The following is an 18,240-nucleotide window of genomic DNA, read 5'->3' on the forward strand; positions in this document are numbered from 1 at the left end:
ATAGATTTAGCTTTTTCTTCCATCTTTTTAAGAACCTCTTCTGCTTTGGTGCCAAACAGATTGTCCTTGTTCAAAGGAGCATCTAGTAATTTTGATTTGACATGGTCTGGCAAGGTCTGCTCCTTAAGCCAAGCATGCCTTCTCAGTACAGAATCAGTGACTGCTGCCCTGCGATATGCTTATAGGGCATCAAAGCCACATTGCAAAGTATGCTTGCTGACTTGGCTTGCAGAATGCATAAGCTATTGTAATTCTTTATTTTCTGCACAGTCTGTAAAGGTAGCTATTTTTTTCTTAATAAGTTCCATATGTTGTTGGTACTTCAGCATGTGAAACTGACAATTCAGAGCCCTAATGGTGAGAGTTGCAGAGGTGTATACTTTCTTACCCCATCTGTCTAAAGCTCTGGAATTCCTGTCCGAAGGGGTGGGATTCTTAGCTGTAGTTGCTTTGATACCTTTAGGCCCCTGGGATATGACCTGTGGGTCAGCAGTAGGATTTTTGAAAAGGAATTTGTGAGAGTCAGGAACTTTGTAGTACCTGTCTGGTTTCCTAGGAGCAGGGGGTAAAGTATCAAGAATTAAACTGGATTTCATAAAGACATCATCCACAACATCCAGGACTGGGAGAATTGCTAAAGGCCTATGCTGTGGCAAATCTAGAAATTATCTGAGTCTCTTTTTGGACTGAAGATAGTCATGGCATTTTCAATGGAAATGATCTCTTAAACAATGTAAGGTTTCACCAAAAGAAAAATCCTCTGGAGGAGAAGCAGAGGGAATGGATTCCTCTGCATCTGAATCCTCATAAGCAGATAAAGGCATGTCTTCATAATCAGATACCTCAGAGTCGTCAGACTCTTGATCTGTTAAAGCTGCTGTGGACAGGTCTCTTTTTCTCTTAGCAGGGGAAGGCTGACTTCCCCTAATCAGCATAATAAGGTCTTCTGCCATTTTAAGCATTTGATGTTGTGTCAAAGAAGCAGGTGCTTGAGGTTTGGGTCGTCATTTTTTTAGGCATAGCGCTTACTCTTGGCCTTAGAAACTTGGTAGTTTTAGACAGAACTGAAGATGCAAAAGAAATCATTGGCTTGTGTCGAATATCGGTAGTACGAAGAACTTCCTCAGAAGCTGGTGCCTGCTCAGCGGGTTCAGACCCATCCAAGCTAGAGGCATCCACAGGTTCCATAGTCGAAGCAGAGTCTCGTGGCATACCAGACTCTGAACGGGTCTTGGTAGAGGCCTGTGAATTCATTGAAGCAGGCATCAGGGGCTTCGAAAGCACCTCACTGAGTACCGGAGAACTGTCGACTAGCTTAACAGAAGCACCATCGGCAGTTTTGGACCTGTGCGGTCTGTCTCTGTCTTTATCCTTATGTTTTTTTCCGAAGATCGGTAGTCAGATGTCTTACCGAAGCCATTTCAGAATATGGAGATCGAGAACGAAAGTATGTAATGACAATAAGGGCCCAACGATGAATAGTTCAGGTGTTGAATAAGGCACAAAACCGACAGTGAGGTACATCATGGTCTGGGCCTAAACGGGTGATGCAGTAAGAATGGAAATCTCGGTGTGGTATTTGCTTTTCACAGGCAAGACAATTGTTAATTTTTTCTGACATTGGTTAGAGCAAGAAAAAAGGATCACCAACGTGGTACTTAGCTTTAGAAGACTTCAGGATAATTCAATTCGGAAACAAAAACTCAGGTAGTGGCCGACCGGCACTCGTGCTAACTGCTTCTGCTTCTGGCTCCTTGACAAGAAAGACTGATGCAATGGTGTCGGCAGCCTGTTTTTATACCCCTGATGACCTGATGTCAGTCCTGGAGTGACAGCAACCAATGCAGAAATACTAAGTCTCTGGTATTCGGGATGACTGAGGGCTACCTGCAGGCAGATAACCCAAGTGTGATGACTGCAACAGTGAAACACAAAGAACATCATCTTGTGTGTGTGCCATTTCACTGAAAACTTCAAAAGCTGTATACTAATATGCCAACAATCTGTAAAATGCTTAAAAGAAGATTCATCTTCTTTCCAGATCAGAAAAAAATAACATTGCTAAAGTAACTTCTCTGAATGGTTCAAAATTACACACAACATATGCATCCCCTATAGAATATTAGTGTGCAAAAGCTGGGTGCCATAGTATCAATCACTGTGCTTCTTCTTTTCTCTTATAGCATTTACCATGAAAAGGTTGTTTATTACCACAAACATAAGTAAAGCACAAAGGACATTGATATCTGATAATGTAATATCACCACTTTTTAACAACAGGCTTATACTGGATGCTAATTAGAGTCAGGCATTGTGGAGCATAAAACCTTTTTATCAGTTGTAAACACTAACAAAATGTTTTTCACTTTAGTATTCTGGATCTTCTTAATAAAATCCATGCTGTTTCTAATTAAGGAGACAGACTTTTTAAATGGTTCTTTTACCTGATTTCCTGTACAGATATCCAAAAGCTCTGTCATTTTGTCATTTCTTTTGTTCCTCCAAAGACTTTGCTCAATGGGTCCACTCTTACAAGGGTACAAGAGCTCAGCATCCCTTGGTTATGCAATAACTCAATAGCTTATTTTTCTTAACCAGTAAGTCTGATCAATGCTCCATTCTTCAATAAGAGTTGGAGCCAACTTGGGGAGCAAGCCAATATGCTAGCCCTGGGAGATGGTCCTCTCTCAGGCTGAGCTCCACCATTGCTTATCTCCCAATGAAAAGCATTATTCCTTGTGCTAAATTCTCCTTCTAAATCAGTGCAAGATGCACTGTAACAGCATGTGCTTGATAAACTCAAACTCTGTTGGATAAATACCTTGTGTTGCCGCAAGGTTTTACCCTTGTGGTGAGCCAGAGTATTCTCTCCTCCTAAGATGGATGAGATGGCAGCAGACATTTACTCCCTTCCTCCTCAATCAACTCCTACTCATGTTTGAACTGCTACTCACACACACATCATCTGTGGTGTGGTGGGCTTTATCACTATATGTCACAGTGCTGGTGCAAAGCCCTTGCATTTGATTCTTCTACTGATACTTTAGGTATGAGTCACCAGATGGAAACATGTTTACAGACCTTGGTTATACTGAATATTATGCCTGCAGCATTCAAATAACTGACAAGTATTCCATTTAGTGGGCAGTTCTTTTATGCTTTCACTGATCACTGTGTGTTTCTGTCTGGATCTCTTTTGAATTACAAAGCTTTCTAAACATAACTGTTGTAGAATCAATAGGCCTGTTTATGACAGCTGCTTCACCTTTGTCTGCTTTCATGATACAAGCTGATGTGTCCCTTTCAAACTTATTTAAAATGATACAGTCATTTTCACTGCAGTTGTAAATATTTTTATGAATGTCTCATAATTTTTTTTCAAAGCTAAAAGAGTGGGATGAAGTGGGAGACTGAAACATTCTGCTATTTGCATACACTGACCTATATTTGGTATTTTTATTATAAAAAAACAAAAGCTCTATAACTTCAATTATTTTCTGACAAAATGCCTTCGCTCAAATATTTATTTTAAGGGTTTTTGTACTCACTAGTGAACAAAGTTTATTCTTAAAAGTATCATATATTTTTTCCTCAAAATAAAAAAGGTCCAGTAAGATTTCATTGGTAAAGCTACTATAAAGATCATCAAGATAAGTTATTCAAAAAATAATAGTCAAGATTCTACTATGAAGAAGAAAATTCAAATTAGAACAGCAATTATTAAAGATCTTTCTTCAGTTAAAATAGATAAACTGGATTCAGAAATAGACATTCTAAAAGAAGACTATATAAAAAAAAAAAAAAAAAAAAAAAAAAAGAAAAAAGCAAATGGATTTCTAAGTGACATGGCAAAATAAAAAAATTCTCCAGCATGGAAGATGCCTTAAGTGACTTCAGGGAAGGATAAGCGAAGGCGGAAAACAAGATAACTTTTGTTTAAACAAAATAATTGGCTTTTGGACAAAAATTATGATTTAGAAAAAAAATTACAGCACACAGCGATAGCAACAATGTAAAAGTCCAAGAACACCAACAGTCTGGTAAACGGTAACTCCACACAATAACTGCTCGGCTCGAACAGGTTACAAAGTATTTATTGTCAGTGACCAAACAAAATGGTAAAATAAGAAACCACCAATTGTACAAATTTAACCTTCCAAGTTAGCCTTCCAGGTTAAGCGCTTTCATCTGGTAAAACAGACTTCATCAGAACAATATAATTGTGGTTCACAATCGTTTAAATGCACTTTTAGGGGCCAAAAATTTAAAAAGACAATACTTTTTATTTAAAAAGACATTACTTATTTTTTAAAAACTTCACAATCTACTAACAAGCAACAACCTTGATCTACTATCAAAGTAATGCCCTATGAGGTAACACTACCACCATAAAATAAATAAATATATATTGATATAATGTGTTTACAATATATATATATATTTTTATATGTATACACACATATGATATATCATGAAAAGTAACCTATAAGTAAACATCAAATAAAAAATATCAATTAAAAATAAAAAATCAATAAAAAATCACATCAAATTAGGTACAATGACAGTATAGCATTATGTCATAACCAAAAATGGTTTAATACTAATGTGATCATTAATACCCGGTGGCCTTGTAATGTCTGTAAAAATCTGCCATCTGCTCTCTTTCATGGCTAAGAGAGCCTTCAAATTGACACCAGAAGATGATATACCAACACGATCGATGATAGCAAATTTAAAATAGTGTGTGTCCCCACTTTTAAGTACATGTCAATATAAGGCATTGTTTTTATCACTGACCCTAATACTGTACAAATGGTCATATATACGTCGCTTGAACTGTCTCTCTGTTTTTCCTATATAAAATGCGGAGCATGACATGCATGTAGCTAAATATACAACAAATTTGGTGTTGCAATTTCCTGCCCTACATTTTATAAAAGTCTTGTTGTAATTGTCTAATTTACAGCCATCAGCTTCATTGACTGCATGACATTGCTTACATGATCCACATTTTTTAGTTCCTCATATTTTCTTTTTCTTATCATGTTTGTCATTGTTTCCAATAATCTCTTAATGTTAGATCCAGTTTTGTAAACAAAACAAGGATGTGTACCTAATGTCATTGCTATGTCTTCATCCGCAGTTATCAAATTCCAATGTCCCTTAATAATATTTTTGATGTACTGCACTACCAGCGAATACATCAACACACAAACCCGATTGTTATGCCCTAAATTAAATGCTGTACCATCATTTCTTATGGTAATACACGTGGAATTACCAAGTAAGGGTAAATATTTCTTACCCCATTCTTTTCTTACATAGTAAACTACATCACACAATAGGGAACTAGGATACCCCCTATCTGTGAACATAGACTTAATAAAGTCCAGTTCTTTGTACCTAATTTCTATAGTCGATGACATACGGGCTGCCGCACTGCCCCTTAAAAACATTTCTAAAGACATACTGAGGGTGATTACTACTAAATTCCAAATAATCATTGGAAAAAGTGTCCTTTCTATGTATTTGCGATGCAAACCCTCCATCAGAATGACTAATATATGTGTCTAAATATGCAATACCGCTATCATTGATATTGTGAGCGAATTTTAAAAAATCGGTTGTATGATTAATATAACTGATAAAGGAATTGATCTTGTCAATAGGACCTTTCCATAACAAAAACAAATCATCCAAATATCTCGTATAGTAAACAATGTATTGATAAAATTTGCATTTGAACAGAAATTCCATTTCCCATACAAGCATAACCAAGTTAGCAAAAATGGGAGCACAAGATAGCTACTCCCCTGGTTTGCCTAAAGAATTCACTTTCAAAATGGATGTAATTATAATCCAACGGTAATCCCATCATGTCAGTAATATGACAAATTCGATCCCAATCCATATCGGAATATTTCCTCAAACTATTGTTAAAATATTCTAACCTGCTGTCTTTGGGAATACAAGAAAATAAATCAATGACATCGATGGTAATTAAAATTAAATCACTACTCCAAATGTTGGGTGTAAGGTGTCCAAGAAACATCCACGAATCCTTAATGAGATGTGGAATTTTATTATAAACAGGTTTGACCCATCTGTCAATAGCAACCCCCAAGGGGTATGTTTTAGACTTACTGCCTGACACTATAGGTCTAAAAAAAAAACCTCAGAAGAAATAAGAGTATATGTTTTACCAGAAAAACTTGAAGGTGATAACAAAATTCTTACTGACTACATCAAAAGTTGAACTTACATGAAGTTCTTTCTTTTGGCATAGAAAGTGCACGTCGGTCTCTGTCTCCTTCATAGAGGAAAGAAGGTACAATTTCTTATTCCATCATTATAAGATTTATATCCAGTTAGGAAAAAGATTTTGTTTTGAAGTCAAGCTGCTCAAATCTTCCTACTAAGACAGGAGGAAATATAATCAGATTTGATAATGACTACTCAACAAAATTAATGGCAAAAAAGAAAAGTAACATTTTTTAATTAAATAACTAGAAAAGAAAGGAATCAGTTGTAACTTAGTATTTCCTTCTAAAAGTATAATCATTCTTACTGATAGTCCCGAGGTATTTGATAGTTTAAAATAATCAACTGTCTTTGTTTAAAAAATAACATTCTAGGTACACCAGAAGATATGGATTGAAGTGCTGCATCCCTCAAGATAGAAGGAGAAAGGAATGCTTGTAAATATAATTCTGGGTATCAGAATCTGAAGAATGGATGGGAAATAGGAAATACACCCCGGGGATCACTTCTGTGTCTCTACTGGACAGTGGCACAGGAAAATAACTTTCTTGGGTGGCGTAAGCTATGGAACCTTGCTGGCTAGGCTTACGTGGGCCCTTGGGCCAATAGCCTAGTACCTACGTATGAACCTATAAATGAGATAATTTTTATTGTCATTTATTTATTTAACAAATTTTACATGGCCAGACATTTACTGGTGTTTTTATTGAACTTTTCTATCAATGTGTGCAATGTTTTTAGCTTCCTTATTACTATATTACTTATTATACATTAATGGAATATATATATATATATATATATATATATATATACATACATGCACACACACACACACACACACACACACACACACACACACACACACACACACACACACATATGTGTGTGTGTGTGTGTGTGTGTGTGTGTGTGTGTGTGTGTGTGTGTGTGTATATATATATATATATATATATATATATGTATATATATATATATATATATAACATAGATAACGTATACATATTTTTCTAATGTAGTGGTATTATTATTTAGAAACCACCCAGTGAAGTTTCTTTTGTTTAAGGTGAAATAGTTCTGTTTCTTATACAGAGTTTTTATGAGTTAATGCTTATCTACTAATTTTGCATTTAATTATAATGTTTAAGGTGTATTAACAAACAATTTAATATGTTTTAGTGATAAAGTGCTAAATTTATGTTGTTACTGGTTAGACATTAAATACTAAGCCATTAAGTCATTCATGAAACTCAAGTAAAGTACCTGAGCTTTGTTGATGCTGAATATATATCTTTTTTTGGCCCTCACTTAAATCATCACTGCTTTGCTCAAATTTACCTTTTCATGATAACTTGAAGTATATCTAAATGAAGTACTATGAAGTTGTGAAGTGAAAGGCCATGCTGGAAAGCTAATGATATCCTTTCTCTTCTCATCAGGAAGAAAAAGGATGTAAATCACACAATATAGACAGAACATTGCAACACTTTTTAATTTTTAATATTTTTCACTGCTGCAATTCTTTAAAATGATTCATGTTAATATTAATAGGTTCACAGGTGTGTACAAGGGTAATGGCCCTGGAGCCTTTACAAGCCTAGCCCCCAACAATTGCCCAGGTACTGTGCCACCTGATGTTAGTTCACAGTGTCCCTATCCAGTAGGGCAACTGGAGTGATCTCTGGAGTGAACTTTCTGTTACCCATCCACTCGTCAAGATATCTCTTGAAGAGGGCCAGTGAGGTGCTCAGCTTGACATGAATGGGAAGCTTATTCCAGAGTATGGGCAATCTTTGGGAGATTAACCTATCCCTCCAGCATGTTCTGTTAATTGTGGTAATGAGGTTGTGATCGCTGGAGTGTGTGGCATGGAGGGATTTGGATTTATTTAGGTGCAGCATTTCAAGTAGGGCTGGGTCAGACATGGCTTTTTAAGTCAAGCAGAGATCACCTCTAAGTAGATGATAAGAGACTGAGAACAGCTGAAGTTTCTTCAGTCTGTCCATGTAGGTCATGTAGGCCTAGGATCCTTTTTCTGAGGTACTTTTGTGGTCTATCCAGCTTTGTAGGCATCTGGTCGGATACATGCCAAATGGGGAATTATATTTTATGATTGGTCTAATGAGGGATGAATAGAGAGGGATTGTGACCTCTTTCTTCCTGAATGTGAAATGTTTGGTTATAAGATGTGCCACGTAGAAGGGCTTTCTGACCACAGTGGCAATGTGGTGGTCAAAGGTGAGGTGGCTGTCAACCTGGGTCCCCAGATCTCTTATGGCACCTTCAGTGTTCATTGGGCTCCCATCAATGTGGTAATTCTCGGGAAGTGAGTTTTTTCCTAAGGGGATGATAATGCATTTTTTGGCATTAAGCTTCAGGACATGGTTCCGACACCAGTCATTTGTCTCAGAACGACCCTTTTTTAGGATGTCTGCATCACTTGGAGAGTTGATAATGACCCCTAGCTTGCAGTCATCAGTGAACCTGGTCAGCCTGCATCCTTCTGTATTGGCTTGGACTTCTGAGAAGAAGATGCTGTGATGGATCCACACAGTCTACCTGGTTTTTGTTATGCCTCGAGCCACATACCACTGTGTATGTTTGATTATCTACCTCACTATATGCTGCTAATATTGCAACAATACAGTATGCTTAAGCACAGACCTTGCTCACTGATTACTGGTATAACTGAACTTTTGTTGACCTGTAAGTTGTTTATCAGCTTAAAAGATGTTTACCAGAATATGGGGATTTGAAGGAGGAACTATATCACAAGTTTGTGAGCTAACTGTTCTTTGGAAAAGGGAAGTAAGGCATAAGACCAAACATTACAAGACTTGTTTACAACTTAGGAAATTATCTGTAATTTTCTAAAATATTCCATCAACTCATGATGAGCTTGTGATCAATATGTCATTAGTTGGACCTATTGACCCTGTTGTTTGTTCAAGACTATAAAAAGCTCAAAGGCTAAAATGGAAAGCATCATCATCCGGATTTGATCACAGTACCAGCCTGAACTGAGCATAGAGCCATTTTGCCAGTGTTGGCCTTGCCTTGACTGAACAGAAAGCTGCACTGGATAGGATTGAAGTCTCCCTATCAGTGGCAAAGATGATTTTGTTTATGCATATGCTTGTAAGTACATGATTTATTATTTTTTTCTGTTTATGTAGTAAGTTTTTGTTTAATAAATTGTTAAGTTTGAGCTTTGGTGTCTTGTGTCATTTCTAATTCTGTATTAACCTCAGACTTTAAAGTAACAGACTAGTTCAGATGCCAAATAGGAGAGGGCCCAGGACCGAGCCCTGTGGGACTCCACTTGTGACTGGTCGACAGTCTGACTTGGAATCCACAACTTTCATGCTGTGGGTCCTGTCTGTGAGCCAAATTGCAACCCACCTAGTGATGTAAGGATTGATGCCTAGTTTCATGTGTTTATCAATGTCACCTGAGTGGGAAATTGTATCAAAGGCCTTGGCCAGGTCAAAGCCTTACCCTCATCCACAACCTTGGTGACTGCCTCAAAGAAGTCAACCAGGTTCAGCAGGCAGGCTCTCCTCTTGACAAAGCCAAACTGTGTGGGGTCAAGAGTTTGGAGATTGCTTATATCTTTGTTAAGCAGGTCCATGACGATGAGCTCCATAGCTTTGCATACCAGACTCGTCAGACTAATGGGTCTGTAGTTGCTCCCCCTTTAAGGAGCGGGATGACTGTAGCAGTATGCCATTCATTAGGGACATAGCCTGAGGTAAGGCTGTGATTGAACAGGACACACAGATGTGGTACCAGTTCATTTTGTAGCTCATGTGGGACACAGCCAGGGATATTATCATGTCCCATCGATGCTGTATTCTTGGTTTTGGACAATGCAGCTTTTACCTGTGCTACAGAAATGGCGGGTACCAGGCTTTCTTCTGGTATTGTGATAGAGCCCTTGGGGGGAGAGGTAAAGGTAGCAATGAATCTGTTGGCCAGCATGTTCGCTATATCTGTTGGCTTAGTATAGGAGGTGCAATTGTGCAATAACTCAGGGCAAATCTGGGTATTGCCTTAGAGGTTTTCGATATAGCTATAGTAGTCTTTGTGGTTGTTTTGGTGTCAGCTGCAATTATGCCTTCATAGCTGGCTTTAGAGGATTTGATAAGGGATCTCAGCGTTATGTTGAAATTGATAAGGGAGGTTTTCCAGTTTTGTGACTTAATTTTTTTCTGCAACTGTTTCTTCCTTCTGTTGTAGAGTTTATTGATGGCTGGAGACCACCAGATTGGCTTGTTTTTTTTGGAGGAGAGCTCTTAGTTCTATTTGGCATGGCAAGGTCCATGCATTTGTGTACATGCTCGTACAGTGCATTGGTGTATGATTCGGCAATCATGCAGCTATTTTCCACTGGCATGGGTGCCAAGATATTAGCCACCTCCATTTGTAGGAGCCCAGAGTCAGCTTTAGAGAAGTTTTTCAGGGCAGCCACCTTAGTGGGGGGTGTAGGTGAGATGGAGATTTCCATGGTGATCAGTCTGTGGTCCAATTTAACCAGGGAGGAATTGACTATAGGTGTGGAGCAACGGTCTCCCATGTTGGTGCATGTTGGTGATAACCAGGTTGAGAATGTTGCTTTCTTTGGGGGGGGGGGGGCAGAATGAGCTGGTCCAGGGCATTGGAATTGATAAATTCCAGAAAGTGTTGGGCCTATACATTGGTACTTGAATAGTTTTCCCAGTTGATGGAAGGTTAGTTGAAGTCACTCAGCATGAGAGTACTGGATTGGACCTGGATAGAGTCCATGGTGCTTAGGAGCTTACAGTGAGAGTCTAGGGACATGTTTGGGGTTCTGTAGCAGGCTATGACTTGTATCACCATCTTACCCAGTGTTAGTTGTACCTGCTGAATCTCGGATGCATTATGCTGGGCTACCAGTTTAGAGGTGTGCGTATCATTTAAGAATATGGAGACACCACCACCTTTGGAGCTTCTGGACGCATTCTGGTGCCAAAAGTTATAGAATGAGCTGCAGGTTGGGAGCACAGGGATGCTTTCTGCTTCTTTAAACCAGGTCTCATTAGAGCACTGATGTCGACATTCTCCATTTTGAGGAGAGCTTCGAGTAAGTGCATCTTGAGATTTAGACTTCTAGCATTGAGCAGCATGACTCTTAGATTGCATTTGTTTGCAGCTGTTATGGTGGAATTTTGGACTTTGGAACACTGCGTAAAAAGGCACTATAGGGGTGGCAAGAACCTTAGCCAGTACCCAGAATCCCAGGGGTGACAGATGCTGGCCATCTCTGGCAATGCATCGATGTCTATCAATCATGTCATCCCAGGCAGACAGATACTGGATCCCCTTAGAATGACACCAGAAACTTAGCCAATTGGTGAAGTCAATCATTTTCTGCTTGTACTGTGGTGTCATTCTGGGTAATGGTAGAATACTGCTCAGGGCTAGAGTCATAGCTGCCTGGGACACATAATCTGAGAGTTTCATCACATCTCTTTTCATGTAGTCCAGGGAGGTATGTCTCAGGTCATTCACGCCCACATGGAAAATGACTGAGTCATATTTATACTTGTTGTGGAGTGACCTGAGTGCATGTGTTATGTGATGGGTCCTGAAATCTGATAGACAACTAGCTGTCACCTTTTCCTTGTTCAGCCTAGTGAGAGGAATAGCAGTGTGCCTCACAATTGAGTCTCCTTTGATTAGTACATTGTGAAAAGTGTTTTGCCTTAAGGGCTTAGATTGAGGAGCACACTGTGATGGTGAGCTATGTGTTCTGGGGTTGGTCTTGTGATGGGATGGTTGAGTGCATTTCTGGCTCAGGGGTCTCTGTTGTTTGAGTAAATTTTTATTGAGAGCCTCCGTGAAGGTCGATGTATGGTTTGTGTTTCTATGTGTGTGTTGTGATGGTTGGTGTTTTGGAGGGCTGAGTGTTCTATGTAGTGAGTTGCAGGTGTTGAACTTCTCCTCTTGACCAGCTAGTCCAGTCTTGGTTGGAGCATGCACTTGTTCCAGTTTGGTGATATAAGTGCATCTGTCACAGGTATGAGTGTTGGGAGGTAAGGGGAGAGGGCTGTCTGTGTACATTAGACAGTTCCCACACTGTCGCAGAATGCCCAAGTGAACCAGGTTAGTAGGAAAAAGCACAAGAAATTGCCCTATAATCATACCATGAGGGGTGGTCATAACAAATAAGTACTGGTGCTGTTACTGCATATGAACAGCTAGTGCTGATAGCACCTAAGTGTGGTAGAGGAAATGCTACAAAAGCCTGTTAAAGTGTTAGCCAATTAAGCTAATCGAATGGAAAGAAGTAAAAGAACAACCATGTTCTAAGGGAAAAATTGAACAGCAGACTTTCGGGCACCGGTAATAGTTTACCACAGCTGAGAGCCACTGCGCGGTGCGCAAACACTGGCTTTTAAACCAGAAAGTTGAAAGGGATAGAAAAAATTGCCCAAATGACCAACAACCTACAATTTCTGGAGCAGAAACTACTCCTCTTGTGGTAGATATGCTACCTAGTGCTTACCACTCCCACTGATAAGCTAGAAGGCTTCCCTCTAACACAGAATGATCTGGGGGTAGCTCACAAACTTACAAAACAGTCCTGGATACAGCAAATCTGCATCTGGACTAGACTAGTTACAGGAAAGGTGGGAAACAAGCTTAGAACTTTTTTGTTGTTTTGTTTTTTCTGCAGAAAAGCAGTTAGAACAGTAGCAAAAACACTTTAAATGCAGTCCAAGCTAGCACACTTGAGTGTGTAGCAATATTAAGGAAAATACAGTTTAAATAAATGCAGATAAATTAAAAACAACAAAAAACAAATGCAGAGAGCAGTAAACTATGAAACAATCAAAATGGAGGCACTTAGAGTATTTCTTTCTCCTTCCTGTTGGTCTTGTAGTCTGCAAAATGCCAAAACTAGATCTGCAGAGCTTAAACAAGTGCAAACCTTTGCAAAAATGGGCTTTTAAACCAGAAAGTTGAAAGAGACAGAAAAACTGCCCAAACGGCCAATAAACTACAATTTCTGGGCCAGAAACTATTCCTCTTGTTTTAGATCTGCTACCTAGTGTTTACCACTCCCACTGGTAAGCTAGAAGGCTTCCTTCCAACACAGGAAGGTCTGGGGGTTCAGAAACTTACAAAACAGTCCTGGATACAGCAAATCTGTATCTGGACTAGACTAGTTACAGGAAAGGCGAGAAACAAGCTTATAACTTTTTTTTTGCAGAAAGGCAGTTAAAACAGTAGCAAAGCACTTTAAATGCAGTACAAGCTAGCACACTTGAGTATGTAGCAATATTAAGGCACATGCTGTTTAAATAAATGTAGATAAGTTAAAAATGACAAAAAAACAAGTACAGAGAGAAGTAAATTATGAAACAATCACAATTTAGGCACTTAGAGTATCTATTTCTCCTTCCTGTTGCCCTTGTAGTATGCAGGATGCCAAAACTAGATCCACAGAGCTTAAACAAGCACAAACCCACACAAAAATGGTCTTTTAAACCAGAACGTTGAAAGAGAAGGAAAAAACTTGCCAAACAGGCAATAAACTACAATTTTTGGGCCAGAAACCACTCCTGTTGTGGTAGATAGACTACCTAATGCTTACCGCTCCCACTGATAAGCTAGAAGGCCTCCTTCCAACACAGAAAATTCTGATGGGCTCAGAAACTTAAAAAACAGTCCTGGATACAGAAAATCTGTATCTGGACTAGACTAGTTACAGGAAAGGCAGAAAACAAACTTAGGACTTTTTTTTTTGCAGAAAAGCAGTTTAAACAGTAGCAAAACCCCTTTAAATGCATTACAAGCTAGCACACTTTAGTGTGTAGCAATATTAAGGCAAATGCAATTTAAATAAATGCAGATAAGTTAAAAATGAAAAAAACAAGGGCATAGAGCAGTAAATTATGAAAAAATCAAAATGGAGGCACTTAGAGTATCTATTTCTCCTTCCTGTTGCTCTTGTAGTCTGCAGGATGACAAAACTGGATCCGTGGAGCTTAAACAAGTACAAACCTGGGCTTTTAAACCAGAAAGTTGAAAGGGATGGAAAAACTGGCCAAATGCCCAATAAACTACAATCTCTGGGCCAGAAACCAGTCCTCTTGTGGTAGATAGGCTTCCTAGTGCTTACCACTCCCACTGATAAGCTGGATCTGCGGAGCTTAAACAAGCGCAAACCCATACAAAAATGGGCTTTTAAACCAGAAAGTTGAAAGGGAGAAAAACTTGCTAAACAGCCAATAAACTACAATTTCTGGGCCAGAAACCACTCCTGTTGTGGTAGATAGGCTACCTAATGCTTACTGCTTCCACTGATAAGCTAGAAGGCTTCCCTCCAACACAGAAAGGTCTGGGGGGCTCAGAAACTTACAAAACAGTCCTGGATACAGCAAATCTGTGTCTGGATTGAGCTAGTTACAGGAAAGGTGGGAAACAAGCTTAGAACTTTTTTTTTTGTGTGTATAGTAATATTAAGGCAAATACAGTTTAAATAAATGCGGATAAATTAAAAATGACAAAAAACAAGTGCAGAGAGCAGTAAATTATGAAAACATAAAAAATGGAGGCACTTAGAGTATTTCTTTCTCCATCCTGTTGCTCTTGTAGTCTGTAGGACACCAAAACTGGATGTGTGGTGCTTAAATAACACTTAGAATTGAAACAAACTAAAAACAGCAGTAATAAATGCAGCACAGAAGATGCAATTGAATATTTTAGAGAACATGTATCAGAAAAAACAAGATGAAGTTAATAGAGTTCGAGGAGGAAACACAAATACTGTAAAAGCAGCAAGCAGCTGAATAAAGTTTTTTTTTAAGTAAAGTGGAAAGGGAGAAAAGAGGAACAGAAGATAATTCAAGGTTAAGAAACTAAGGAGGTTGGCCTTCTCAAATGTATTAGGTAGAGTGAGCTAATGCCACTAGACTGGGAGGAGTGTCCCAGATCAAATTTAGCATGGGGGGGAACAACTGCAAAGCCACCAAGTATAAGAACAAGACACCGATAGGGAGGGAAGGTGGGAAACTATGCCACAGCTACTAGCTACACTATTTTAGACAGAAAATACTACAGAAATGTTTATCTAGGAGGGAGGGTTGGAAACTATGCTACAGCTACTAGCTACACTATTTTAGGCAGAAAACACTACAGAAATGTTTATCATAGCAGAAAACCAGCAGTGCGCCACTAAATGAAAGTTTTAAACAGATAAAGGATACTCTAGAGAATGCTTTTAACTGCAAACAAATCAGTTATATGATACACTCCTTGGCAGGAAAACAAAATAAATAAACAGATGCTTAACAAATGGAGAAAATCTCCAGTTAATACCTTTCACACAGTGAAACTAGCTAAAAAAGCTTTACAAACAGTGTGACAGTAACAAATGTGATTTAACATGCCCTGGGCAAACAATTTTAGTTCAACCATACAGATTAGTTTATAGCAATAAAATACAGTAAGAAATATGCAGCAGACAATTAAAAAGTGCTATAAATGGCTAGAATAAGCAACAACTAGTAAAAATAAGCAAAAAAAAAAGGATACTTATTGTTATATATCACAGATCAGAGTTGCGGTCAGTGCCTCTCCTCCGGTCAGCTCAGTTTGTATGCTTAGTTAGTAATAACACAATATGTAGATGATTAATGTATTTCAGGGTCAATGTACAGATTAAATAATTTGGTTACATTTTAATCAGTCACCACTTTCAGAAGGGATAATATTTTCTAAGTGTACTGCCCTGACTCTTGTCATGCGTTGTGCATGAATGGGGGGTTTAACTTCTTTCTTTTGCAATACCTTTGTCTCAGTGCTGATTATGTAATGAAAACTTACAGGTATATATGTTTAGTATACTGGGAAATTCTTGTGTGAGAACTAAGTATATACTGCTCAGGTACTTAAGTTTTATGCTTTATTGTGTTTTACATTTATTTGCTTTGGACAGAATATTCTTTTACCAAGTAGGTCAGAATTTTTTCACATTTCTGTTACTAGGTACAATATTTTTCTTGGGTGATAATGGATTAATAATGGATTAATAACAGTGTTATTTTTGTCTTTATGTGGCTAATTTAGCCCATGTACTCCCAAACTGATATGGTATTCTGGTAAATCCATCCATCCATCCATTCTCAACCCCTTTTTCCCTTTTTGCATGTGATGTTGGGGTGTCACTTCAGCAGTGACAGTCATCTTGGGCCAAGGTTTTACACCACTGGGTGGCCAGCCCTCCTGCTGAATAGAAAAATATATGGTATTCTGGTCAATATCGTTGATAAAATTTACCAATAACACTCATTCAGTATTGTAATATTGTAATTTAATTAATCAATTGCTTTAGGATTTTATGCCACTGGTAAGTAGAACAGCGAAACATTGAGTGAGCAGTATGTCAGCCACAGTTTGTCACTTTTGTTTTTACAGTCAATTTCTACAGTATTTTTTGTTTCTTCTACTCCTCTGCAACTTTGCTGGACTGAAGTAGAAATTGCATTGTGTGTTTAATTAAATACATAATTTTTGAGCAAAGTGTTAATTTCAGCTTACTAGCTATATAAACAAGTGGGGTAGTATTTAATGCTGGATATAAATATGTCATGTGATTCATTAAGAATATATAATGACATATATATATATATATATATATATATATATATATATATATATATATATATATATACATGAATATAAATAAGGTTACTGGCTAAGGCTCTTGCCACCCCTATAGTGCCTTTTTTAGGCAAACTTCAAAGCTCAAAACCACCACCGTAACAGGTACAAGCATGCAAAATCTGAAGGTAATGCTACTCAATGCTAGAAGTCTAAACCTCAAAATGCACTCTCTCGAGGCACTCCTAAAAATGGAGAACATCGATATCTGTGCAGTAACTGAGACCTGGTTCAAGGCTCCAGAGAGCACCCCTGCAATACCAGGCTACAACTCTTACCACACTTTTCGGCCACCAAACCAGGACCGAAACACTAAAGGTGGAGGAGTGTCAGTATTCACCAAGGATATTCACACCACCAGGCTAGTTGGCCAACACAATGTGTCTGAAATTCTCCAAGTGCAACTAACACTAGGTAAGACTGCAATCCAAATTGTAGCTTGCTACAGATCCCCCACCATACCCCAAGATTCTCACTACACCTTTTTAAACATACAGGAAAATATTAAGATAGAACCAAACACCCTAATACTGGGTGATTTTAACTACCCTGCCATTAACTGGGAAAACTACTCATGTCCCAACACCTTTGCGCAACGGTTCTTGGAATTCATAAATACCAACGCCTTGGATCAACTAATCCATAGTCCCACCAGGGGCTCCAATATCCTAGACCTGGTCATTACCAACATGGCAAATCAATGCTCCATACCTATGGTCACCCCCTTGTTAGTCAGGTCTGACCATAAGCTAATCACCCTTAACATCCACATCCCACCCCCAGGCCCCAGTAAAGAAACCCCCATAAAAAACTTCTCGAAAGCCAACTTCATGCTACTCAAGTCAGAAGTGACAAACCTCATGACACCCATGCAGGCGGGAACTGAAAGTTCAACTGCTGAATCCTACACTAAGGCACTGTATGAGCACATCCACTCATGCATGAATCGTGCCATCCCAAATAGAACCAAAATGCTCTCATCCAAAAAAGGAAGCCAATCTGGTGGTCCCCTGCCATAAACAAACTTTACAACAAAAGGAAGAAACTTTTGCAGAAAAGAGGAAAATCCCAGGATCCAAAAACTCCTTACTAGCCTCAGTAAGAAACTGAGATGCCTCATAAAATCCTCCAAAGCTAGTTATGAAAATAAAATTGCCAAAGATTCCAAAGACAACCACAAAGCATTCTATAACTATGTCAAGAATCTAAATGGCAATGCTCAGATCTGCTCTGAGCTAAACAGAATGGCAATAAATATACTGATCCAAAGGATATTGCCAATATCCTGGC

The sequence above is a fragment of the Protopterus annectens genome, chromosome 6.part0 (assembly GCF_019279795.1).
Source record: "Protopterus annectens isolate FY-2018-M chromosome 6.part0, PAN1.0, whole genome shotgun sequence".
Lineage (NCBI taxonomy): Eukaryota > Metazoa > Chordata > Ceratodontiformes > Protopteridae > Protopterus > Protopterus annectens.